Source organism: Rhinolophus sinicus, chromosome 14, assembly GCF_057876585.1.
Source record: "Rhinolophus sinicus isolate RSI-liver-muscle chromosome 14, RSI-T2T, whole genome shotgun sequence".
In the NCBI taxonomy this organism is placed as follows: domain Eukaryota; kingdom Metazoa; phylum Chordata; class Mammalia; order Chiroptera; family Rhinolophidae; genus Rhinolophus; species Rhinolophus sinicus.
In genome coordinates, this window is record NC_142514.1 from 41,726,664 (window position 1) to 41,751,304 (window position 24,641).

Genomic DNA, 24,641 nt, shown 5'->3' on the forward strand with positions numbered 1-24,641 from the left:
TTCCAGAATAACTGAGTCAACGTATGTTTGCAAACATGTCAGTACTCATTTCACTTGATCTTCAACTCCTATTTAAATGCTTATCAATCGCTTTTCTGGAACCAAGAGGTGTTAATTGTTTTCATAATCACTTCAAGTTTCCAAACCCACACTGACATTTTCTCCCTCCTCCAGACCCTTTCTAGTCTTCTAGAGAAACTCAACGCAGTACTGTGTTGTCAAACTCCTGTGGGCAAGATTCAGGGTAAGAGTTGATGCATAAAGAAGGAAAAAAATTCCAGTTGTGTAATTATTGCCTTGGGAGATGAAGCAGTAAGATGAAGGTGTTATTTGAAAATATTATTATTCTAGGGGGAGGCCACATGATACAATGGAAAGGCTATGGGATTTGGAGTTAGGAGACCTGTGTTTAAATCCCAGCTTCACCACAAACTAATTGCATGATCTTGAACTAGTCACTTAATGTTTCAGGGCCTCAGTTTCTTCATCTATAAAATGAATGGCCCATGTATAACATAACCTCTAGATGACTCCCAGCTCTCATGTTCTGAGATGCTAAAATGGCTGGGACATTCTGATGTCAAAAAAATGAACGGTGATTCAGACTACTAGGGCAATTCATATTTTATTTATTTTTAAATTATAGGAAAGTTCCTTTGGCCAGCTATAGAAGCCCCATTCCTTGCTAGAATAGATGCCCATGACTTGAAAGCTATACCATTAGGTTTTAAATTTAGAAAATAGAAAGGGCATAAAACTGTGCTTTTGTGTTTATAGCCTTATTAACAAGTTTTACGTCATCAGTAATGTGGTCCATTTTTCAACCCCAAAGGCAAGAAAATATTTAGTATGGGAAAAAGAGACTAAGCATTCATTGCCTACTTACTATTAATTACCATTTATTCAGTACCTACTACAAGTTAGTCACTAGGTCAGAGATATTTCTTACATTATCTCATCTCATGCCTACAACCACACCATGAGGTAGGCATTGTTTTCCCCATTTTATACATGAAAAATCTGAGACCCAACAGGATGTGACTTGTTCAATGTCACGTACTAATAAGGTAATTGGACCCAGGTCTGTCTGATACTCAGACCAATATTTTTCCTATAGTGTCACTTCTGAAATATTTCTACTAAGCAGAGGGTCCCCCATCATCACTGTCCTGGAGTAGATCCTGAATGGATAGACTCTGGCGTCCCTTCCAATCTGAGAGTCAACGATTCTATGACCTTAAATCACTGCAAGTAGAGTAATAAGAAGCAGATATCACTAAGCAACCCCCTTCCCCTCCCAAGAGAAGCTGCAATGTGTGATTTCTTTTTAATGTTTCCTATAACTGTCTTTGTTTCCAAGAAAAATAACATCTCTCTCAAATTCAGAAGACTCTACATACAGGGGTGTCCAAACTGCGGCCAGCGGGCCAACTGTGGCCCGCAATCCATCGTTAATTGGCCCGCAGCAAATTCCAAAAATATATTTAGTTTACTTACATAAACCAAGTGAGGCTATACGTACTTCACCTCGAGTGAGTGGCCCAGCTGTTTGTGTATTTTACCTCATATGGCCCTTGGTGAAAAACTTCGAAAAAGTTTTGACACCCATGCTCTACAACCTAACCTCCCCAACTGCTATCATTGTTTCATTCTTCTGATGACCATAGAATCATTATTCTGCATGAAGACTATTTGCATAATCCCAAGAGGTAGAATAAGAAACGTGAAATTGAATTCAATAGTCATAAGAAATACCCACTTGTAATCCTAGGCAACATGAAGCTGGGTTACCCTGCTTAATAACGAGCTCCCTCTTTTCTACTGGATGTGTTCAAGACAGTGCTTAAACATCACTTCTACATGAATTCATGGCCACTAATTACCTAAAATCACTCTTTCTTCTACTTTTTTTTATAGCCATTTTCTCCTGAATTCTTATAAGGAGTTTCGAATATATTTGAGCTTCCTCACGAGACAATAAGCTAAGGATAGAGACTATGTCTTCATGTAAGGACGTTTGTGTAACAGAAGGCTGCATGCTATGAATTCATCATCATCGTCATCTTCATCATTATTAGTATTTAATTGAAAGAAATTCCAGCTATATGTCCAACAAATGAAAAACTTCAACTTAGACTAAAACTTCTGTGAATGGTTCCTTCCAGAGAAATAGTACAGAGGGCCCTGTGGACAAAGCCTTCCTCTCTCCAGGTGACCTGACAGCACAGCTGATTCCCAGTGAGAAACTGTAAAACTGCTTGGGTCAAGAGGTCTCCTGAGAAGAAAGAGTCCAGGATCTTGCTAGTTCCCAAATGATGCCGACCCACAAAGCAAGTGTTGCGAAAGTGATTTTATCATAGAAAGAAGATCATTTGAACTTGTGAGCCAAGCTCAAACCATAGCTCGGAGGCTTACGAGAAAGGCTGGTTTGAACCCAGCATATGCTGGAGACAGGAAGTCCCTCTAGACCTAATCTTCCTAGTGTGGTTGTCACACAGCAGGCACAGGAGCTGAGCGTGTGTATAACCTACATGACCACGCTATGAGGTAGTTACTTTGTTACCACTATTTTATGGATGGGGACACTGAAGGTGAGAGAGTTAAGTAATTTGCCCAGGCTCACAGTAAATGGTAGAGCCAGCACAGAAGTCCAGATAATCCAGAGAAAGCTATTGCGAGGTAGACTGCTAAATGGGGATAAGCAAATTCCTACCAATAAGGATAGATGGAAGCCCTCAAGGGATCAAGTGGAAAAACAAGAGGGATGTGAGCATGCGATAGCCATAGCTCAAAAAATGGGGAAAGCATGGAATGTGACCAAAAGACCAAAACAGAGGATGGTGACAAGAGGGAAACTTGTATCGTCAGAGCAGAACTAGCCTAAAAGAATGGAAGTCTGGAGGCAAATGCAGGAGTAGGTGCAGTGGGATGAGTGGAAAATCACATAAAATGAAAGCAGGGAGCAGTGGAGCCGAAAGAGCAACAGGGAATGATCTGGGTCAATTCTAAGCAATATGCAGCATCCAATTAAATTGAGGTGATGTGAACTCAGGAGCTGAGACTGCCATTGTGCTTGGAAACGTAATGTAATTTTCAACTTCCTAGTAGCCACATATTAAAAAGTAAAAAGAAACAGGCGATATGAATTGAAACAATATATTTTATTTAACCTAGCATATCTAAAATATGATCATGGTAATCAATACAAACCCAGAGCTGGGGACCAGGGGCACAGAGCTCTTGGTCTAGATCGTCTTCTTTTTTCCTCTGACAGTCTAGGAATGATGGCTTCCAAGAGATTGGCAGAAGGGTTCACCTTGCTAGAGAATTCAGGCTATTAGTTGCCCTCTCTGAGGAACCTAGAGAGAGCCCATGGGCAAAGGCCTTTATAAAATCCTTCCTCAGAAGCCAAGCCTCTAACCTCAAAGTACCTGGGTGACTTAAGGATCTGCTGGCCTCTTGACTTTTCCCTGAAGTGTTATTCAAGGGCTCTCCAAGACATTAAGTGCCAAACAACTGCCCCATGCAGACTCCAAACTCAATCTGCTGGTAAAATTACAACTGATATTTGAGGAGCTTCCGCTTTGATTCTCAGCTTACAGGACAGAAATGTCCACTCTTGCAACCTTAGGCCATTTCCTCTAAACATCTGCATAATTATAACTAGGCACTTCACTGTGGAATACCATTTCTTTTCTATTTCAGTATCTAGTCAAGTTACTACCTTGACTGTATTACTTCCATCATCATCCCCATCAATGCTGCCAATATATCCTCATTCACAATGTTATTTCCTTGAAATACAAAGGGGAAGCCTTGGAGGTGCTAGAGAGAGTCACTTCCAGGGCCCTACAGAAGCCAAGTTCAAATCTCTCCAAGTGAGATTCAAGTGAGTGGGCTTGTGTCTTGTGAGGGTGAACTGGGTTTGAGTCCCAGAACTCCAGGGACTCCATGAAAGTCACTTCCCCACTCTCAGCTTCAATAAGAGGACAGGACCAAATGATTTCTAAGGTCCCTGCAGTTTGCCTGTTACTGTTATTACTAGCTATTTGAAATACACTTGCTTTTTAAGTTCCTGTTGTCCCCTTAAAATAAAATCAGTATGTTAAAAGCAAAATCACTATCCTTTGTAAACCAAAGTATTTCTGAGTGTAATAATATAATGTCTGTGGTTTGCTTTAAAATACTTGAGTCTCTCCCCCAACTGCCCAAACAAAGATAATAGATAAAACAAAATTGGCAAAATGTCGAGATTGTTGAAACCGGATAATGGGCAAATGGGAGTTTGAAAAACAGAATAAATTATACTATTCTCTCTACCTTAATGCATGCTTCAAAATGTTCACAGTACAAGCTTAAGAAATAAATAATAGAATAGAAAATAAATATATTCAGTGGGGTAGTCATTCCCTGCTCCTAGATTAAAATTCCATGACTTTCCTGCTCACTCTTAGGGAACAGACAGGGCCACAAGATCTTTAAATCACCAATGCAGTTTCAATTCAGAAATGAGAATGTCCAGTCCAAGAGATAAATCAAAGCCTGACCATGATTTAGTGTTGCTCTTACATCTCTCAGTTCTGGTCATTTTAGGATCGGGACTCACAGAGGGAAAGGGATTGGGCCTGGCTGGCTCAAGCTCCTTTTGATTTATTTCTCTGATCTGCTTGTGAGCTAAATATGGTTTCTTCCCCTCTTCCTTTCTCCCCTCTTCCCCAACCAGGGGTGGGAGCTGCAAAAGGAGGAGGAAGAAGAGGCAGGCATGATCTTACTCGTGCTTGCCATAGTAAGGCAAACTGGCTTTAGCGTTTCTTGGTCTTGCAAATGTTTAAGGCTGCCTCTTGGTCTGATGAGCAATTCTGAGGACTCTTTAGAACAATACTGTCCACAGAAATATAATATGGGCCATGCATGGGAGCCTCCAATGTAATTTTCAATTTTTTAGTAGCCCCCTATGAAACAGTAAAAAGAAACAGGTGATATTAATGTAAAGAATATATTTTATTTAACCTAACATGTCTAAAATGATCATGGCAATCAATATAAAATTACTCATGAGATAGTGTACACTCTCTTTTTCATACTAAGTCTTTAATACGAAACTCAGGTATATTTTACACTTTCAACACATCTCAATTCACACACCATATCGCAAGTGCCCAACAGCCACATGTGGCTAGTGGCGACCGTAATGGACAGCGTAGTTTAGAGGTCCCCATCCCTGGAGACTAGTGGCTTGCAGATCCCTCATCCATATGCTAAGTGCCCTGAGAACTCACCCCAGTCTGCATAGGACAGTCCTGGTTTAGTCCTGTTGCCCTGGCGTTATGACTCATTCAGTTACTTGGTTGGTAGTGCCCGCTTTCACTCTCCCAAGTGTCCCTGTTTGGATAAGAAATCATATGGCCACCCTGCCTGTACCTCCCTACCCTGGTGGGAGCTGGTGGCTCCTTCTTCATCCGTGTTTCCGGACTCCCTACTCAAAATGGGTCAGGCTGTTTCTCCCCGAGATCAAGGGTCAGCAAACTACAGCCCACAGAACTCAGAATGGTTTTCATATTTTGAAAAGCTGGAAAAAAAAAAAGAATATGTAGCAGAGGCCATGCTTCCAGCAAAGCCTAATTTACTACCCGGTTCTTTACAAAATAAGTTTGCTGACCCCGACTCCCTCTCTTCTGGGGAGAAAGGAGGTCAGAACCCGGTTCACTAAGCTCCCACCACAGGCTGTTCCCTCTGGGATTGAGGTGGGAAGGCAGATCCCTTACCTCTCACCAGGTATGAGGTCGGAGGTACATCTCGGCTCCCACTCCTCCCCCATTAGTTGGTGGGACTTCACAAGATCATTCTTACAGGAAATCTCATCACTCATCTCCTTTCCACTCTTTCAACCTTAGGCCATTTCCTCTAAACATCTGCATAATTGTAATTAGGTCCTTCATTGTGGAATACCAGTTCTTTTATATTTCACTATCTAGTCAAGTTACTACCTTGACTATATTACCTTCATCAATGCTGCCAATATATCCTCGTTCATAATATATTTCCTTGAATATCTATTTGTTGGGGGTAGGATCTCTTTTGTCTTATTTTTGAATCCCGAACAGCACTTAACACAATGATCACACAGCACAGGTACCCAGTAATATTGTTCGAAAGAAAGAACTAATGATAATTCAACCACTCAACACTTCCGCCCAACTAAACAACTTAAAAGTCTCTGAAGAAACTGACTTTTTTTCCCCCTAAGTGCCTTTAGCATATTCTACATGGTATTCTCTTCCCCTTCCCTTTTCATCAACCATGCTCCAAGATGCAGCTCAAATAATACAATAAAATATTATTAACAATTAAAAATGAACATCTCGGATACCCTCAAATATAAAGAACAGCTCCAATAAGACCTGTCCAGATCCTTCCTGGAGGAATTCAGCAATCCTACCTCACGGCTAGTGACACATACGTCTCTTCCTGTACTTAATACAGTGCACCTTATATGGATGTACAATTGTTCTCCCACCAGATCTGGGCTCTGTGTGTTACAATCAACTGGGCGCCTTTAAAGTACACTGATGCCTGGGCTCCATTCCAGACCAAGGGAATCAGGATCTCTGGGTTGGGGCCTAGGCACTGGCATTTCTTAAATGTTCTTTGGTCATCTAACATGTAGCAGAGCTGAGAACCACTGTACAAAATGGTGAGCTACGAGATGGCAAGGACTCTAGTTTGTCTTTGCAACTGTAGTTATTAGCAAAGCTTACCATTCAATAAATAGCTGTCAAATGAAAGAAATACAAACCAAAACAGAAATACACAGAATAATTTACACACATCTACTCATAAAAGTTTGTGAGAAAATGTTATGAGACAAACAACTATATATTAGTCTAATGACTTCTGATTAACTGGACAGGTTTGTTTAACTACGTCAAGCATAAAAATGGACTAGAACCCCATATCTAACAAAGCAGTTTTCCCAATTGTGGTACAGCTTGGCCTTAAGAGAAATATAGACGGGTCCTACAACAATACGAACATTAAGATGGTTCATTAGCATGGTCTCTAACCATGTCCAAAACACAGACCTCCAAAGCGCCCTTTTAGTGTAGGTATATTTCAAGGTTGTTATCCCACAACTGTCAAACCCAGAGTCTCCTTGCCTTCTGGTGTCTAATTTACACTTGAAACTGGCATGAGACTTTTTTTATTAATTTCTTTGTCAAGCAACACTCTCAGCTGTCTTGTAATTACGCTGCCTGTTAGTAGCATTAAGTACAAGCATAGCTCTTGGTTTTCTCTTGTTAATTTGTGTGTCTCCTATCTGTAGGGATAGCCATAGACATAGTCATGAGTTCAGAAAACTGCTGATGGTCAGGGGAAGATAGTGTGAAAGCTTTGCCTGTAATTAATCTACAATGAACTAGTGTTATACAGTGGAAAGATCATATAAGAATCCCTGGGTTGGAGTTGGCCCTGTCCCTTCCTCTGTGTCCCTGCACAGTTTAGCTCATCTCTTTGTGTCTCGTGCAACTAGATATCACTATAAGCATCTATGTCAGGTGTAGCTATGAAGCTGTGTCTGGGTGAAATTAACATTTGAACGGGGGGACTGAGTATCGCAGATTTTGCCCCTGCTAATGTGGGTGGGCCTCATCCAACCAGCTGGAAGACGGGAGTAGAACAGAAAGTCTGAGTAAGAGGGACTTTCTTTTTGCTTGACGGCACTGAGATTGGGCACTGTTTTTTTCCTGCCTTCTGACTTAAACTGAGGTGACAGCTCTTCCTGGGGCTGGTATCTGCCACCATTAGGACGGAACTACACCATTGGTTCTCCTGGATCTCCAGCTTGCCTACTGCAGAGCTTCCATAATTCTGTGAGCTGACACAAATATATATATTTATAAATATTTATTCTTTATATATATATTTATATAAATAAATGTTAAAGCCTATTTATGCATAAATATATGTAAATATATAAATACAAAATAAATAAACAAAACCAATAGGGTGTGTGTGTGTGTGAGTGTAGGTGTCCTATTGGTTCTGTTTCTCTGGAGAACGCTGACTAACACACACCTTCATTATAAACCCTTTTGGGGGGCTTCAGAGATAATCTTCTTTAAACAAAGTTTCTTACATTGCTAGAAGTAACTTCAGTGCATCCATTAGAAGTAGTTATGTCGTTATGTATGGCAGTAGTTATTAGAATCAGCTGGCCAGCTTTGAAGACACTGATTCCCAGGCCCGAGACCTGATCTTCTGAATCAGGATCTTGAGGGGGCAGAGCCCAGGAATCTGGATTTCTAATGGTCTTCCCAGCACTTCAGCTGTCTGACCGCATTTGGGGACTACCCATCTCAATGGTTTGATTAAGGGGACGGGGACCCATGGATCTGCCCTGGTGTCTGAAATTCCATCACCTGAGGTTCACAGATTTGGTTTCTCTCTCTTGTCTCCTGTCAAATTTAGATGAACTAGAGAGAATCTCTAAGGCCTATGACCATCCATTTGGGATGGATTTATCCTGAATTCAGTTCTGATAATGGTCCTTGTATGTGCAAACACCTTCAGGGTCTCCCCATTGCCTACTTAATAAAATCCAATCTCCTCTTATGACATCCAAGTCCCTCTGAGATATGACCCCTGGATAACTGCAGCACCATCTTTCACCACAATCACTGACATACATCCCATGGCCCAACCACCACAAAGACTGAGTGGGCCTTTTTCTGACAGCAGGCATCGCTCCTGTTCTTACCTCCACCTGGAGGGCACTGCCACTAACACGCATCCTCCAGGTGGTAGCTCAAATGGCATTTTATTCATGCGTCATCTCTAATGCCTCTGTTACAGACTGCTTTATATCCCAGCCCTTTGTGTACAAGTCTCCCTCGTGGAAAGGGAACTTCCTGAAGGCAGAGGCCTGCCCTTTGCATCTGTGTCCCCAGAGCTCTGAATCTGGTCCACGGTAAGATTCATATATACATGTTACTTGAGTTGATGCAGGCTATTTTTCTACCAAAAGGGGAAAATAAGAAAGTTGGACAGTTAGTGGCCAAATCTGGAAATGATAAGGAAACAGGGCATTGAGAATAGGCCTGGCAGCGCAGCGCACTGCTTAGACGCCGGAGCTCTGGAGACACACATCTGGGCTAGGAGAAGATGTGCTTCCACACCTCTCCCACTTCTTAGTGACAGGATGAGGGGTCAACGTACTCCACCTCTCAGTGTCTCCTTTCCTTTATCTGTAAGTGAGAAGGATGGCGGTGTGACCTCAAAAGGCTGTTATAAGGGTTCAACACGCTAAGAACTCAGCACATCATCAGAATGTATCCTGTTCACAATACTAACTTGTACTTGATCTTAGCTCTTTCTTATTATTCTTACTAATGTGTGAACAACTGAGCACAGGCCTGGACAATGGAAGATTCCTGATTTATGGGTCAGTGGAAAAGTGAAAGAGTCCTTCAGCTAACTTATCTCATGGGCCATTTCCATTTCTAAAGGGTATTCACCTCAGGAGGGAAAAAAGCCAGAGTTATGTTCCATGAGTTGCCTTTCTTCCCTGATGAATTTCCTTAAGGAATATAGATCCACAGGAGACTTATGTGTGCTCTGTTTCCCAATAGTCAAAGCAGCTTATTTGCCATCACTAAGCATTCATTCTTTTCCTGGAGGTCAATTCGCAAGTTGCCTGCTCCTGTCGAGGGCAAAATTGATAGATCAGCGGCTGCTGACCTGACAGCTATCGCACATGAGGCTAGCGTCCTCTCTTTGTCTATAGGATGGAAGGAGAAATGGGCCAAACTCGAAAACCAGCCTTAAAATTGAAAAGTGATCTTAGATACCATTCGATCCAATCCCTGCCTTGGATGTGTGACAAAGCTTTGGCCTAGATCGTGGGAAATAACTTAGGATAGAGTACAGAGGTGTGGTTGTCAAAGGCCATTTATCTGTGACAAAGACAGCACTGTTCTGGGTGAAATGAGAAAAAGAAGGTCTACTTGTGATGTTTTCTTAAAGTCGGATGGATTGAATTTTTTTCAATCTGAGGTTAAGTTCTTTATACCTTTATGATATTAAGATTACCTTTCTTGATAAAATAAGGATACTAGCCATTGCCAACTTTTTTCTTTAATGTCCTTACCTGGGTAAATAAAAGTAGATGCCTCTATGTCCTTCTCCACTTTTTTGTTGTTGTTGGTTGTTTTACAGGCTGTAAAATTCCCAGAGGTTGTGTCTCTCTGACGTCAAGATTGAGAATGGCGACTCTGGAATCAGAAAGACCTGAATTATTATCTTTGCTCCTCTTCCAAGTTCTGTGGCTTTCAGCAATTTATTTCACTTCTCCGGGTCTCTAAAATGGTAACAATAACAATAATGCCTTCTTTCCTGGATCATTGTGTGATGAAAAGTGATACAACTATCAACAAACTAGGTATTTTACACACAGCCTTACTTTAAACACGCAGCAACCTCATAAAATAATCAATGCTCATTATTTGCAGTAGTTCTGTTCTATAAATCTGCATGAATACTGAACCAAGCTGAGAACCAGAACCTTGGGAAGCCCATGGCTGGGCAGCCCTTATCCCAACAAGCAATGAGAAGCTGGTGATTCAAGCTCATTCACTGCAGCCTCGGTGGGAACTCTTTTACGGTTCTGAAAACAAGAGAAGTACTTACAGTATATTTCAGTTAAAAGATCAAAATGTAGGTTGTATACACTAAAAACAGTGTTTGTGATGTCAAGTCCACTTATAATTTCTGTTACAATTATCCATCACCCAGGGCCATAAAAAAAGCAATACCCCCAACATTAGCCAGCAGCATAGATAATGATGAATGGAGGTATTGTCTCAAAAACAATCTTGAAACTACTTGATGTGCCTTAATGAGGGAGAGGGGCTTACAGCCCACAGGCTCGGTGTTAATTACAAAAGGGTATTTAATAATTGAGGCCAGACTCAACCAAATGAGATTGGAAGAATTAACCATCTCTGAGAAACAAAAAGAAAAATCAGTAAAGAGGGAAAGAAATGACTTAAAAACGTTCATACTTTTTAACTCACTAATTCGACTTCAAGAATGCTAACAAAATGATCAGATCAGGAAAAATACTAATGCATAAAAATATTGATGGATGCATACACTTTGATGCATAGTATAGCTGTCTCTACTTTTTAGCTTTTATAAATAATGGAGAATTGGTTTAAATGATGATATACCCATACAATAAAATAGTAAAGGTAATAAAAAATTATTTTTAAGAATTTTTAATATGGAAAAATACTCAAAGTGCAATATTAAGTAAAAAAAAAAAGTAACAGCAGAATACGACAAGTATGGTTTGAATTGTGTTTGTGTGTGCATATTCCTAAAAACAGAAACAAAAAATTGAAAGCAGATATGTTAACAATCATTGTTAACATACCATTGATTTCTTTTTTGTGAAATTATGGGTGATTTTTATTCATTTTTTTATTTCCATAAATAAAAAAAGGTTTTTACCATAAATATACAGTAGTGTTATTTTTAAGATGAGGAGACAAACGGCACAATGCAAGTACAATCCAATTTGCTGTCACACTCTACACCAAAAGACTGCTTTGATGAACAGAAGCACAGATTAAACAAGATTTAGCCTGTTCATCTAACAGGTCACTGATCTGTAAAAATATCAGATGTTTTCTGATTTTTCAAATCATTTATTATTAAGCAACTAGTTGGAGTGTAGCCAACTTAATTAAACAAAGAACATGAGATGGCCCTATCCGCAGAACAGCCCCTGTGTGGCCAGGACTCCGCTCGCTCACCTTTGTACTGCTAGAACTTGGTGCCTGGAACAGAGCAGGACTCAATAAATATATAGAGAACGAGCAAACACATTGGAAAATATGCTGCCATGAAATCACAGTTCAGAAGCCATCAGCCTCATCTTTCATTCATTCATACACTCATTCAAAGTTTTATTAAGCAGATGAGTAACAAGTTCGGGAAAGTAATTGTCCCACTGCATATACGAGGTGGGACAATTAATTTCACAAACTTATCGCAACGATGTTGCTAACCTTTTTTGACATCAGAGGGATTATTCATTATGAATTTGTACCATCTGGACAGTTAACCAAGTTTACCACTTGGAAGTGCTGAAAAGGCTGTGTGAAAAAGTTAGATGACCTGAACTTTTTGCCAACAATTCATGGCTCTTGCATCACGACAACGCACCAGCTCACACGGCACCGTCTGTGAGGGAGTTTTTAGCCAGTAAACAAATAACTGTATTGGAACACCCTGCCTACTCACCTGATCTGGCCCCCAATGACTTCTTTCTTTACCCGAACATAAAGGAAATATTGAATGAAAGGCATTTTGATGACATTCAGGACATCAAGGGTAGTACGAAGACAGCTCTGATGGCCATTCCAGAAAAAGAGTTCCAAAATTGTTTTGAATGATGGACTAGGTGCTGGCATCAGTGCATAGCTTCCCAAGGGGAGTGCTTCAAAGGTGACCCTAGTGATATTCAGCAATGAGGTATGTAGCACTTTTTCTAGGATGAGTTCGCAAACTTAATTGTCAGACCTTGTGTGTGTGTGTGTGTGTGTGTGTGTGTGTGTGTGTGTGTGTGAATGAATGTATGAGTAGGCATGGACACCTGCAATGGCCCATGATAGTCCTAATACATAAAGAACTTCATGCAATAAGAAAGTTATGAATAAAATGTTTAGGGAGTTCAGAAGAGGAAAGAATTTCTCCAGATAGGAAGTTCTGAGAAGATTCTCTGGAGGGAGCAGGGTTTGAGCTGGATTTTGAAAGGTGAAGAGAACTTGGACATCAGTGAAGAAAGTGAGGAGAAGGCAACTCACTGAAGTAAGGACACAAGCCAAACTCTCAAAGGTGGACATTTATAAGGCTTAAAGAAAACAAAGCAATGCTGCAGGCTGGCTGGAGCATGGATATCTGAGGAGGCAGGGGAGGGAAGCTGATGCCGTACTGGGACCTGGTTAGGTGGGGAGGCTTTTGAGTGTCCTGTTAAAGATTCACTTTCTCCCATATATATAGTATATAGGAGAACACTGGGAAGTCTTTTGAGTGCAAGAGTGACCTGTTCAGAGAAGTGCTTTTACAGGGACTTGGGCAGCAGTGGGTAAAATGGATGGGAAGAGGGGGAAGCAGGACTTGAAGTGACAAAACTCCCCGTGGAAAAACATCTCCAGGGAAAATCTGGGAATACTCATCCAGCTAACCAGCTGGAATCTCGACTCTTAGTTTCTTCAATCCCCAGGACTGCTCCAGCTCTCTGCGGCTGGATTTCCTTTATAATGAGATGCTGAGGACCCAGCTTTAGAGAGATCTTACACCCTAGGCTCAAGCACTAGCCCCGATCCCTCCTCCCCCCTCGGAAGTAGCTGAATTGCTTTGCAAATATATGCAGATACATGCCAGTAACAAAGCCATTAACATGTGCCCTAAGCCTCAAAGGGAAAGGTTTGCTTTGATCAAAGCTCATAATGGATATATCCAAGGGGCAGAAAAACAATATTCTGCTCAGCCCAAACAAGGGGAGGTTTAGATTCCGGAGCAGAATGCCTGCCCTTAGTAGCTGCTATTCAGACAAATATTAGGGCACATGGTTGTCCCCTTCTGTGTTCCCATTTCCTAAAGCTGGAATTGCTGTAAAATATATTCCCTCTGCTTCAATTTATCACGGCTGCAAGTACTGATAAAAGCATGTGTGTCTGTGTGTGCACACCCACGCACGTGCACAAACATGCTGAATCTGACCCTCTAAACTCTGCTTCTTAAAGTCTGGTCCACGGACCAACACCATCAACATATTCTGGATATTCTAAGAGCATGTTAGGAACACAGAATCCCTTGCCCAACTCCAGTACTAGTGAGTCAGAATCTGCATTTTAACAAGATGCCAAGTGGGTGATTTGTGTGCACATTATAATGTGAGAAGCACTGCTCTAAATGACCTAAGCATCCATAATTATGATCTCCTAAAGGCCAGGACTATTTCTTACTTGCCTTCATATCTTCCATGCACAGTGCATGGCACATAACTGGTAATCAAAATAGGCCTCTGTTTCCCCTTCTGTAAAATGAGGTAATAGCTGTCTCAGGGGCTATTGCATGGAATGAATGGAATACTACATGTAAAATGTTCAAGTACAATGCCTGGCATGTATCTGTGTGTTTGTATGGGGTGATGGGGTGGGGGTGGGGGGCGAGGATATAATTCCCTTCTCACTCCTATTCCTTACTAAAAGCAATTGTTGAGCTGTGTACTAGTAACTTACGTTGATCATTTTTTATTTTGTAAAATGTCTATCTCATCTAATCCTCATGTTCAGACAGCAGGGGTTGCCAGCCATGTTTATGAACCAGAAAACTAGGATCCAGAGAGGTTAAAGGACTTGTGAAACGTCCTAAGTCAGTAAGGGCAGAGCTGGAATTTGAACCAGGCCCATCTAGCCATCCTTCACCGCTCAGCCACCTGTCCACAATGCAGAGATCACGCATGTGCCCTGCTAAAAATTCTTCTTCCACCTTCAGGGTGGAATTCAAGCTCTTTTGTGCAGCATGGCTGGGGTTGGTGTGATTGGATCTATATTAGAGAGGTACCAACTGAACACCTGGCACTGCCAGGCCAATGTTGCAAAAGTCCCAGGGAGGCTTCCGCTATCTGAACCCTTGCTGCCCTGGCTTCAGTTCCTCCTTTCCTCTTGTTTCAGGTCACATTTGTCAGTCCAAGTCATCAGATCATTTCATATCTCCCTCAATTTACTATTGTCCCTTTGTCGGGACTGGGTTTGGCTGACCCCGTTGTATCAGATAGCTTCTAGTTGTCATTCCAAGCCACCTTTAACCTTTCCAATCTTCTCTGCGCCCCTGCAGGTTCCTCTGCCTGGGCCACAGAGAGGGTTCCAGGTCCTCTAGTTTCCAGCTGAGTTTGGCTGGGAATGACATGGAAAGAGGGGCGTGAGGTCAGAGTATTTATTCTACTGGCTCTTCCCTATGAGGTTGACTAGCTGGCTATATCCCTCTGTGGAAGAGTCTCCTCTCGCACGGAGACCAATGCTACAGGACGTTCCCTTTCCAGATTCAGGTAACTGCAGCCTACTCTCATCTCCTGGCGTCTGCATGGCACCAGCTGAGCACCAAACAACGACACTATTCCATCTGGTTTTCTTATATCCTCACCTTTGGAAATAAAGCCTCCTCTGATGGTCCTATTTTGAAGGTACCCCTTGTTTCCTGTTAGAAACCTGTTGGAAACTCTCTTCATCCAGCTAACTCCTATTCATCCTTCAGAACAATCCAAGGATAACCATCTCTAATTCCACGACACCTTGGGCTGCCTCTCACGACAATTCTTACACAGCACTGCTAGGGTTCATTCATGTTCCCTTCTGACTTCTTTATGGACAGTGACAGGGTTTTTATGCTACTTTGTAGCCACAGCATCTAGAAAGCACGCTATAAATATCTGTTGAATAAATGAAGACGACAAAGTTAAATTTTCTTACGCAAACCATTTCTACCTTATGAAAATGAAGAAAATTTCTACTGCCTTTTTTTTTTTTATATATTCAAGGCATTGTTATTTTACATTTAGAGTGACTTTTTTTCCCTTAATCACTTAACTTGGGGCTATTCCAGGCAAACCGGGACACATAGTACCCCTCATTATAACCCATGCATGGTGGTGTGATGTCTAAGGGTGGAGTGACATGTGAGGACCCTAAAATTGCCAGAAGGAGTAGTGGTAGTTGAAATTCTTAGATGGCCACCCCAATCTCTGCCTCCTGGTGTTCGTGCCCCTGTGTAATTTCCTACCCTTGCGTGTAGCCTGGGTCTACTAAGTTGCTTGTAACAAACAAATACAGCCAAGGTGAGAGAATATTGTGCTGGAGATTCAGTTCCAAAAGACTGTGACTTCCGTCTGGCTGGCAGTCACTCACTCTCTCTAGATCTCTTGCCTGGTAGCTCTGATGAAGCATCTAACATATCTGAGAGCTGCCCTATGGAGAGGCCCATGTGGTAAGGAACGGGGACCAGCCTCTTAGCCAACAGCCCGAGGAACGGAGCCCTCAGCCCCATGGCCTGCCAGGGACTGAATCCTGCCAATAACCACAGAGGAATCTTGAAAATGGATCCTGCCCCTGTCAAACCTTGGAATGACGGCAGCCCTGAATAATACAGCAGTCTGAGCCAGAACCCAGAGAACCCAGCTAAGCTGCCCTCAGATTCCTGATCTACGGAAATTGTGAGATAGTTAAGTGTTGTTAAATGAAGCCCCCGAGTTTTGGAGTCATTGCTATGCGATAATAGAAAACTAATACAAGAGTTTCTCCACCTTAAGTGTCAGGGCCAGGGTTCTAGTTCTAGTCTGCCACATTCCGCAGTAAGAATGGGAAAATAAACAGAGAACAGGATCGAATGTTTCTAGATTACAGTTGTTCTGGTAGCACTTAGCCCAGGAATTATTTCTTCCCATCCCAAAGATCTTTTGTCCAAAAGATGACCTGGTGTTCTCCAGCTGCTGGCCCTCCTCCCCCACGTGAATCCAGTAGCAATGAAACCTGACGCCATGACCACAACCCTCAGCCGCTTTCCTCTGACTGGCTGAGGTTAATAGGGGCTCCCTCTTATCAAAACCGCAGTTTGCAAACTGGCACCTGAAGAAAGACTTAGCTGGATGGAGTGTTATTGAGGCACCAGGATTTACAAAGGGGCGTGCACCAGGGCCTTCCTATTCTGCGATAGCAAGGCTCACACCAGGATCTGTGGGGTGTGCAAGCATGCTCAATGCAGAGTCTCCACTCCCAAAATGGAAAGCCGGCTGAAACTATGAATCATAACCTCCCCTGCGGGGCCTTGAAGTTCAATACACATATGAAGTTAAATCTGTATCACAGATAACATCAGAAGACAAACAGATACTTTGAAGCTTAATTTCAGTGTCTCCCATTCCCTGCCCCTGGCCAGGCCTCGCAGACCCTATTGTTTATTCAGGCCTTTCTTACTGGCAGTCCTGTCTCTCTGCCTTACCTACCTCCTTCCCAGCCTGGGCACCCTCGGGGGTGGGGGACCTCCCACCTTCCCCTCACGGAGCCCTGGGTCTATTAACCATGTCCTTTTATTTTCGGTATTTGTGATGCTTTCATATCTGGGGTCTTGATCCTGCAGGGACTGCCCCTCCCAGCAAATCGCATGCCTCCAACCTCTTACACTCCAGGCCACTATCTGCCTGCTTTAGTCACCCCAGGGCCAGGTACCAGACAGCTAAGGACAGCCCTATGCCCCAGAGCCTGCTGAAATTATTCAAAGAAGCCGATCCTAAGCCTCTCCTTCCTTCCCACGGAAACCACCACAAACACTCTTGCCAATGGCTTCTCCCCACCCCAACTCCCCCCTTCTGACCAAGCCTGGGCTTCCCATATGTTCCCACTTCTTGAGATCGGTAACAAACTACTAATAGCAGTCTCCTCCTGATCTGCTGGCTTGGCCATAAAATAATAATAAAACCGATACTATGAAACACATGCCCCTACTCAGAGCCCTCTATCCCATCCCAGTTCCCCCACAGCCTTTCTCAGCCTACAAGAGTGTGGTGTCTAAGTCTCTTCCCTGGAACCTGCCAGAGGCCGGGTAGCACAGTAGGAAAGAGCTCCGATTTGGGGACCGGAGAAGCTGCTTGTATCTTGGCGGGCCTCACCTTCCTCTTCTTCAAATAGGGATAATAAAAATACCCATCTCTACAACGTAGTGTGAGGATTGCATGAGGCAAGGAATGTAAAGTGCTTTGAACAGCGCTCTGCACTTAGAGAGAATTCAATAACTATCAGTTATCACCCTTATCAGTATGATTAGGGAGCTAAGAAGAACACTGCTGGCCAAACGAGCCACAGAATCGAAAATTCTTTAGATTGGTAAAGCAATGCTTTACCAACGCTTCCACACACATAGAATAAGGGTCAGGCAGCTGGGAGGAATGATTGCATATTCATAAGCACCTCCAACCAAATTAATTGATAGGGCATGATTGTAATAAGGAGAATTAATTTCCATTTTAATAACTTCACATGCTACATGTGAAGCGTGGGTCCATATTACCAATGGTCGCACAATTTCCCCTTTGCATCTGTTCCATGTTGATTATGATGTCAGGAAAGCAAAAGTTAAATCTCTTTTTAAGGAAGAAGAAGAAGAAAAAAATCTAATTTAATAACATTGCAATCCTGTTGAAAGCAGGATTAAATCTTAATAAGGGTGGAAGGATGCTGTGTTTCAAGTCCGTTCCTCTTGAAGCCCTGGCGACTTGTTCGGGGAGAGTGGCCGTGTTGACAGAGGACTTCACAGCCCAGCCCTGGCCTCATCTTCCCGCGTCCGGATGCAGAGAAATCTCTGATGGTGCTGACACTTCTATTTTCACTTTCACCTTCCTGGTGCTTTTTCTCATTAAAGCAGCTTGATTCTGTAATTTCTACCAGTACAGAGGAAGATACAACGACTCCCAACTTTTATTTTGACCTTATAAAACTATGTAATTGGTACAGAACCTTCAGGCTAAATGAGTTTCCATTAGATTGAGAAACTTGGTCAGAAGAATCATGGTGTTAAAAACACACCCCATGCCCAAACAGAATTAGCTCATGAATCACTATTCTATTTGAATGTATTGAAACAGGTCTAATAGCAAGCTCATGAAAGTTTCGTTGTTGATTTATTCATTTTTTTCCCCTTAAAAATAAACACAGTAGCTCAAAGTGCAACCAGAAACATCCATCTCAATTTCCTCTTCTTTCACGAAATCTCACAACTCTCAGGGAGTCCTCATTACTCACAGAACCTGTGTCCCAGCTCCTAAGAATTGTATCTGGGGTGCAAGGAGCGGACCTTGCCTGACTGCCCATCTCACCTGTTCCCGCTTTGTCACACCGAGGTACTAGACACATTACGGTTCCCCAAACAAGCCACATTGGGCCCTAGCACTGAATCTTTGCACATGCTTCACTCCCCATCTGGAGTATTCTGTTCTCCTAGCCCTTCTGCCAACTTCCCACTCCACCCTTCTCAGTCGGCTCCAGTGCCTTCTCCTCTGAGGAGACGTTAACATCCTCCCTCATTGTCCTGTGCGATGCTCTGAGCCCTCATGGAACCCTGTGCAAGCCTGTGCTTCATAGTCACCCGACTCCACTGCGACGATTTGCTCATGTTTCTCTCGTTGCTAGGAGGCTGAGATTATTGAGGATGGAAGTCCGTATTTTCATCTGTTTTCCTACACGGCATCTAGAACAACACTTGTCATATAGCGGGCTTTCAGCCTATGTTTGTGGAATGACTGCTAAGAGTCATACTTACATCAGGCTTATTACAGCTCAGGCAGAGCTCTATACAGTATAACGCCTGTATACACCCATTTAAATCCCCAATACTCAGGCTTCTCTTATCATCATCCCCATGTAACAGATGCACAACCCGAGGCGTGAAGAAACCTGCCCAAGGTCATACAGCTCACAAGTGTTAGAGCACAGAGCGTGGATTCCAGTCGAGGCAGTTTGGCAGCAGAACACAGACCCCTAAACACGACCTCACACTGCTCGCAAAGAAGGGACTCCCTGGCAATGCCCGGGGCCTAGGAACTAAGATTTCCCCTCGTGTGCTGGGACTGCCGCTGGCATCCCAGTGTGCTCTAGAATATGGGATTTGGAGGCTGCGTCAGGGCTGGTAGGGAACGAGGGCCCTGATCAGTGAACCATTCCAAAATAGACAGAGGAACAACATGGCACTGAGGTGGGACTGCTGGGTGGTCTGTCAGGCACCTCTGCCAACGAAGGGGTTTGGGCCCCCTCCCAGTCTCCCAGCTGGGGCTTTCAATGCCCTCATGGTTGGGCCTTTGGATGGCTGATAAATTAGAAGACACAAATATGCATCTTCCTTACTTTCTGTCACAGGTCAGGTCAGCTCTGCCCCAAGAAGAGGGTTTGCTTGTTAACCTGGGGGCCTGCCATAGCTGGCGACAGGGCTGAGGAGGAAAGGGAGCGAAATAAAAGTACAGGGCCACACATAAGGAGACGCTGGCCTCTGTAATGCCCCTCTGACTAAAGCACAATTGTACTTCCTGCCAGCAGGCCTGAATTACAGACAGTCTTTTAACAATGCCATATTTAATAAATGGAGGCTTTTCAAATGTTTTGTTTTTAAGTCTCCAATGCTTCAAACATTGAACAAACATTTATCTGATACCTACTATGTGCCAGCGAATGTGTTAGGTACTAGGAAAGTAGACACGAATAAAACACAGCAAGAGTAACCCCCTCCCCCTCCGTAGGTACCACTGACCAGCTTCTACTATGCGTTGGCCTTCAAGGCGGTTACATGCACCCCAACTACCAATACTGAGTGATAGTTCTGGCAAGGCATACATAGCACACTGAAAACACACCCAGAAAGGAGGAGGGAGGGGGCAGGGGGAAAGCCCCTTGGAAGCAACAGACATTGCCAGCGACAGAAGCTGGGAAAGGCTATTCCAGTGGGCACAGCACGCGCAAAGTCTGTTCACCTGGAAGCATGAAATAGCATGGTCAGTAGTTCCATATACCTGAAACTCAGAGTTCAAGGACAGAGAATTTGGAGACTTAAGAGGAAGCGAAGATATTCTAAAGAGCTTAGATTTATCTTGAAGGCCTGGGGTGTCACTGAAGGCTTTATTATAAGCAGATTTGCATTTTAAAATGAGCACTCCATCCACCAGGGCGTGGGGTGAAGATTGGAGCCAGGAGAAACTAGAGGGAAGCACGCTACGTGGGAGGGTGTTACGTGATAACAGCTGAAATGTGCGGTGTGACATCAGTAACTAAGTGTATCCATCAAACTCAGTACAAAGGAGTGTATAATGGACATACGTACAGATCAAATGTCCCGACAACACATTTTGGAAGGAATGGATCACACAAACATTAATGTATACCTGTTCTGTTGCTGTTTCCCAACTGATAACACAACGGCAATAAGAAGGCCGATGAGGAACCAAAGTTCTCTATCCCTTTGGGGCAGATCTTGTTGGCAACATTTTCCTCATCAATGTATCGATTTCTCCATTGGAGAAATATCATGGAGTCAATGTAAACAGGAGTCTAGGAATGTAATTCAGTATTAGAAAGTGGCTCCCTTAAGGTACTATGAAAACAACATGGACTACGTATCTCTTCCATATCCAATAGAATTTCAAGGTTAAAACAAACAAAAAAATAGTTGGCATTGGCAGCAAATTCAGAGACTGTACAGCCCTGACCCTTCAACTTATGGATCCATATACTTACTTCCCCTGTTCCCACTACTTCGAGTACCTTTCTAAGCTGAGCCATCTGACAAAACCCTACTTGTCCAGAAACCATGACAGCTTCAAAGCCCCTCTCATTCTGAGGCTTGCCTTGAATCCCATACAATTAATCATTCCCTCATTGGAGCTCTGGTAGTACTGAATGCCTGGCCTTTACTTGTCTTATCTGTAAAATGGGATCGCTATTGTGTCATGGACTGAATATTTGGCAGAGTCAAATAGAGAGAATAAACTCAACCTACCTATTTCATAGGGTTGTTAGATGTACCAGGCACCTGCCTATATGATTTTAGACCTGTTTTCTGTCCTTCGTCAGGCTCACAGGAAATGACATTTCCCAAGCTCTCTTTCTCTAGACTTTCTGAGTATGGATGAGCAATTTGAGGCACTGTCTGCTGATTGGAGAATAGAAGAAGGAAAGAGGTCAGGGTATTCCTACCCCCAACGCTTCTAGCTTGGATCACATCTCCAGGAAGGGTAGCTTCTCTCTGTGGTTCCTCTGCAGCTCTAGATTCTGAAGGTGACCCTTATCGTTGGGATTTGATGGCACCACGTTCTCCCTCTGTTCCTCTAGCCTAACGGATGCAGTGGCTTTCTCCCATCACTGATCTCTGGTTTGCTTCAGTGTCCCCCTTTGGGTTCTCAGCTCCTCCATCACCCGTGCAAGCAACTCCCATATTAAATTCCCTCTGTTTGAAATACCTAGAAAGATTTCTATTTTCTGACTGCATTCTAACTGATACATTAATCAAAGAGAAAAGGAGTTGAGACAATAACAAATATTATTGACAATATACTCTCTGCCACGCTCTTGCTCCTGATGTTTTAATTCATAATTTCAGTAAGGCATTGTGGCGAAGGTTACACACCTTGTCAGAAGAAAGCAGGCTTCGGGTCCCAGTTCTGGCATGTACTAACTCAGTCTCAGCCCCAGTTTCCACTTCTGTGAGTTAGGGATAAGAGCGATACCTACCTATAGAGTTGTGAAGATTGTCAATAATATGTGTAAAGCCACTGGCACAGAACGCAGCACAGAGGACTCAATGTTTGCTATTATTATGAATACCAAAAAAATAATAATATTCCAAACGAACATATGAGGCTGGTACTATTATTCCTCGAGACGTGTGAGGAAACTGAGGTTCGAAGGTCACATCGCTAATATAGAGAGAAAGATACTAGGATTAAAACTCCAACTCCAATGTCTTTGCTTTTTCCCCTCTATAGAAGGGGCTCATAGAAACATACAATTGGAAACTGTAAAGAATGTTACAAATGTAAAGTGAAAGCCAGAGCTATCTGGCTCCCTAACAATTTCCATGCACTTTTGTTAAGAGCTGCGTTTGGGAGGAGCCAGAATCCTGACAAAAGCTATCCTGGAGGCAGACCCAGAGCCCTGTGGTGAGAGCTGGCTGCTCAGGGTCAACAGCAGGGCGTGCTTGCTATGGGGGAGGTCACAGCCCCACCCCAATGGTCTGCTGGCAGGGGGCTGCGATGTGGGGCTCACCTTCTCATTACTGCCCTGCTGAAGGGGTAAGGGCTAATGGCCTGTCCGTCCAGGGGGACAGGTGGCAGCTCTGCACAGCTCCTGCCACAGCATCCAGGCCTGAACCTGTGACCTGAGACACGCTGGTAAGGCCATTACCCACTCCGAGACTGCAGGCATTGAGATTCCCTCATTACTGGCCATGCAGATTGTTTCTGCCATAATGAGGTGGCAAGAGAGGAGACCGTCCTAGGGGAACTTCAGACAGCAAAGCCTTCAACAGTAGCTGCGTTCCTAACCTGTCATCTTAGAACATTTCTCTCTAAATTTCCAGGAATAGTTTTTTTTCTGAGGAAACTCTGACCCTTCTCTTTGTCTTTCTTCTTAGACTATGTGCAGAAAGACTTTTAATGCAAACTCACTCACCCCTTCCCATCCCTCCCATCTTTGTTCTCTCTATCCCTCTCTTACATTTCTCGCCCCCCTTTTCCCTTTTGTTTCCCCTGCATTCTTTCACTTCTTCTCTTTATTCTTCAATGACTTTACATGACATCATGATACAAGTTTTTAGAACCAGATACATTCTCAGTTCAAATCCCAGCTCTGATCCCTGCTAGCGACAGATTTGTGTCACACTGCTTAACCTTTTAGAGCTTCTGTTTCTTATCTGTGAATGGAGACTCAAATTCAAATTTGAGATTATGCAATGAGCTCATATATATATATATATATATAGAAGCTTGAAAGTGCACGGGCCCATACCTGACACAGAGTAATGTGGGTCCCTTCCTGTATTCAGCAAAGCTTTATTGAGTTGAGTCTTCAGAATGTGTGAGGCCTTGTAGAAGGCGTTGGGGTGAGGATAAGACTTGGTTTCTTCTCCAAAGGAACTTTCTCCTTTTGATACTGAAGTAAAGCCAGGCAATTTTGGATTTTCTTAAAGTCAATAAAGACAGATGTTTTACCTGGTGTATATTAAATATCCAGTGGCATATAACTACCTTTTTTCTAAAGTTGAGGAAACTGGGGTCCTGGACACCATGGTGCCTGAAATATTCGTATAACCCAAACCACTTATTCAGGCTGAAGCCTCATCACCCCCCACAGGACATGTTCACAGAAAGAATACTGTTTTGCTTTTCTATACATTTTTTTCTATTGATTCTATTTTCCATTGTTTGTTTTTTTTCCTAACATAGGATTGCAAACTACTTTAAATCCCTGTGACACTAGAAAGAAGAGGAATAAGGTAAACAATGAAATATCATGATTTTTATTTGCACTTTTAAAATTACTAGTGAAGTTGAATATATTTCCATAGTAGCTTTCAGCTGCATGTTGCCAGTACCTCTGTTTTATTATTGTAACTGGCTATCGTCCATCCAGTATCTTCTCAAACGCAGCATGAATTTCTAGAGAACAGAGCCTGAGAATTACTTATATTTGTATCCTTCGTGCGGTATGGTAAAGCATCTCAGACCAAGTAGGTGCTGAATAGAAGTGCTCCTGCCACCTGCCAGGCACTGGTGCTCGGTCAGAAAGATGGGCGGCTCTCAGAGATATGTTCTAAGTCCCACGAGACCTATATTCTGTGGGACCCTCATTGAATGAAGGAAGCTGATTTGGTGCTGGTAGCCTAGGTTCAAAGCCTAATTCTGTTGTTTACTTACTGGTCTTGGGCAAAGTTTCTTCATCTCTCCAGGTCTCAGTTCCTTTAGTTTCAAAATACATATGTCCTAGATAAGCTCTAAGATCCCTCCTAATTCTTACCATGTCCTGATATTGGTACAACATACA

General features: G+C 42.9%; 1 protein-coding gene across 7 annotated transcripts in view; it reads right to left on the minus strand.

Moving 5' to 3' along the window:
- DAB1 (DAB adaptor protein 1) overlaps positions 1–24,641 on the minus strand; it is a 1,099,844-nt gene that overhangs the window by 902,839 nt on the left and 172,364 nt on the right. For all 7 annotated transcript variants that reach the window (XM_019742545.3, XM_019742544.3, XM_074334774.2 and 4 more), the window contains one exon: positions 10,148–10,271. The gene's annotated coding sequence lies outside the window, so the exon portion shown is untranslated. The remainder of the gene's footprint in view (positions 1–10,147; positions 10,272–24,641) is intronic.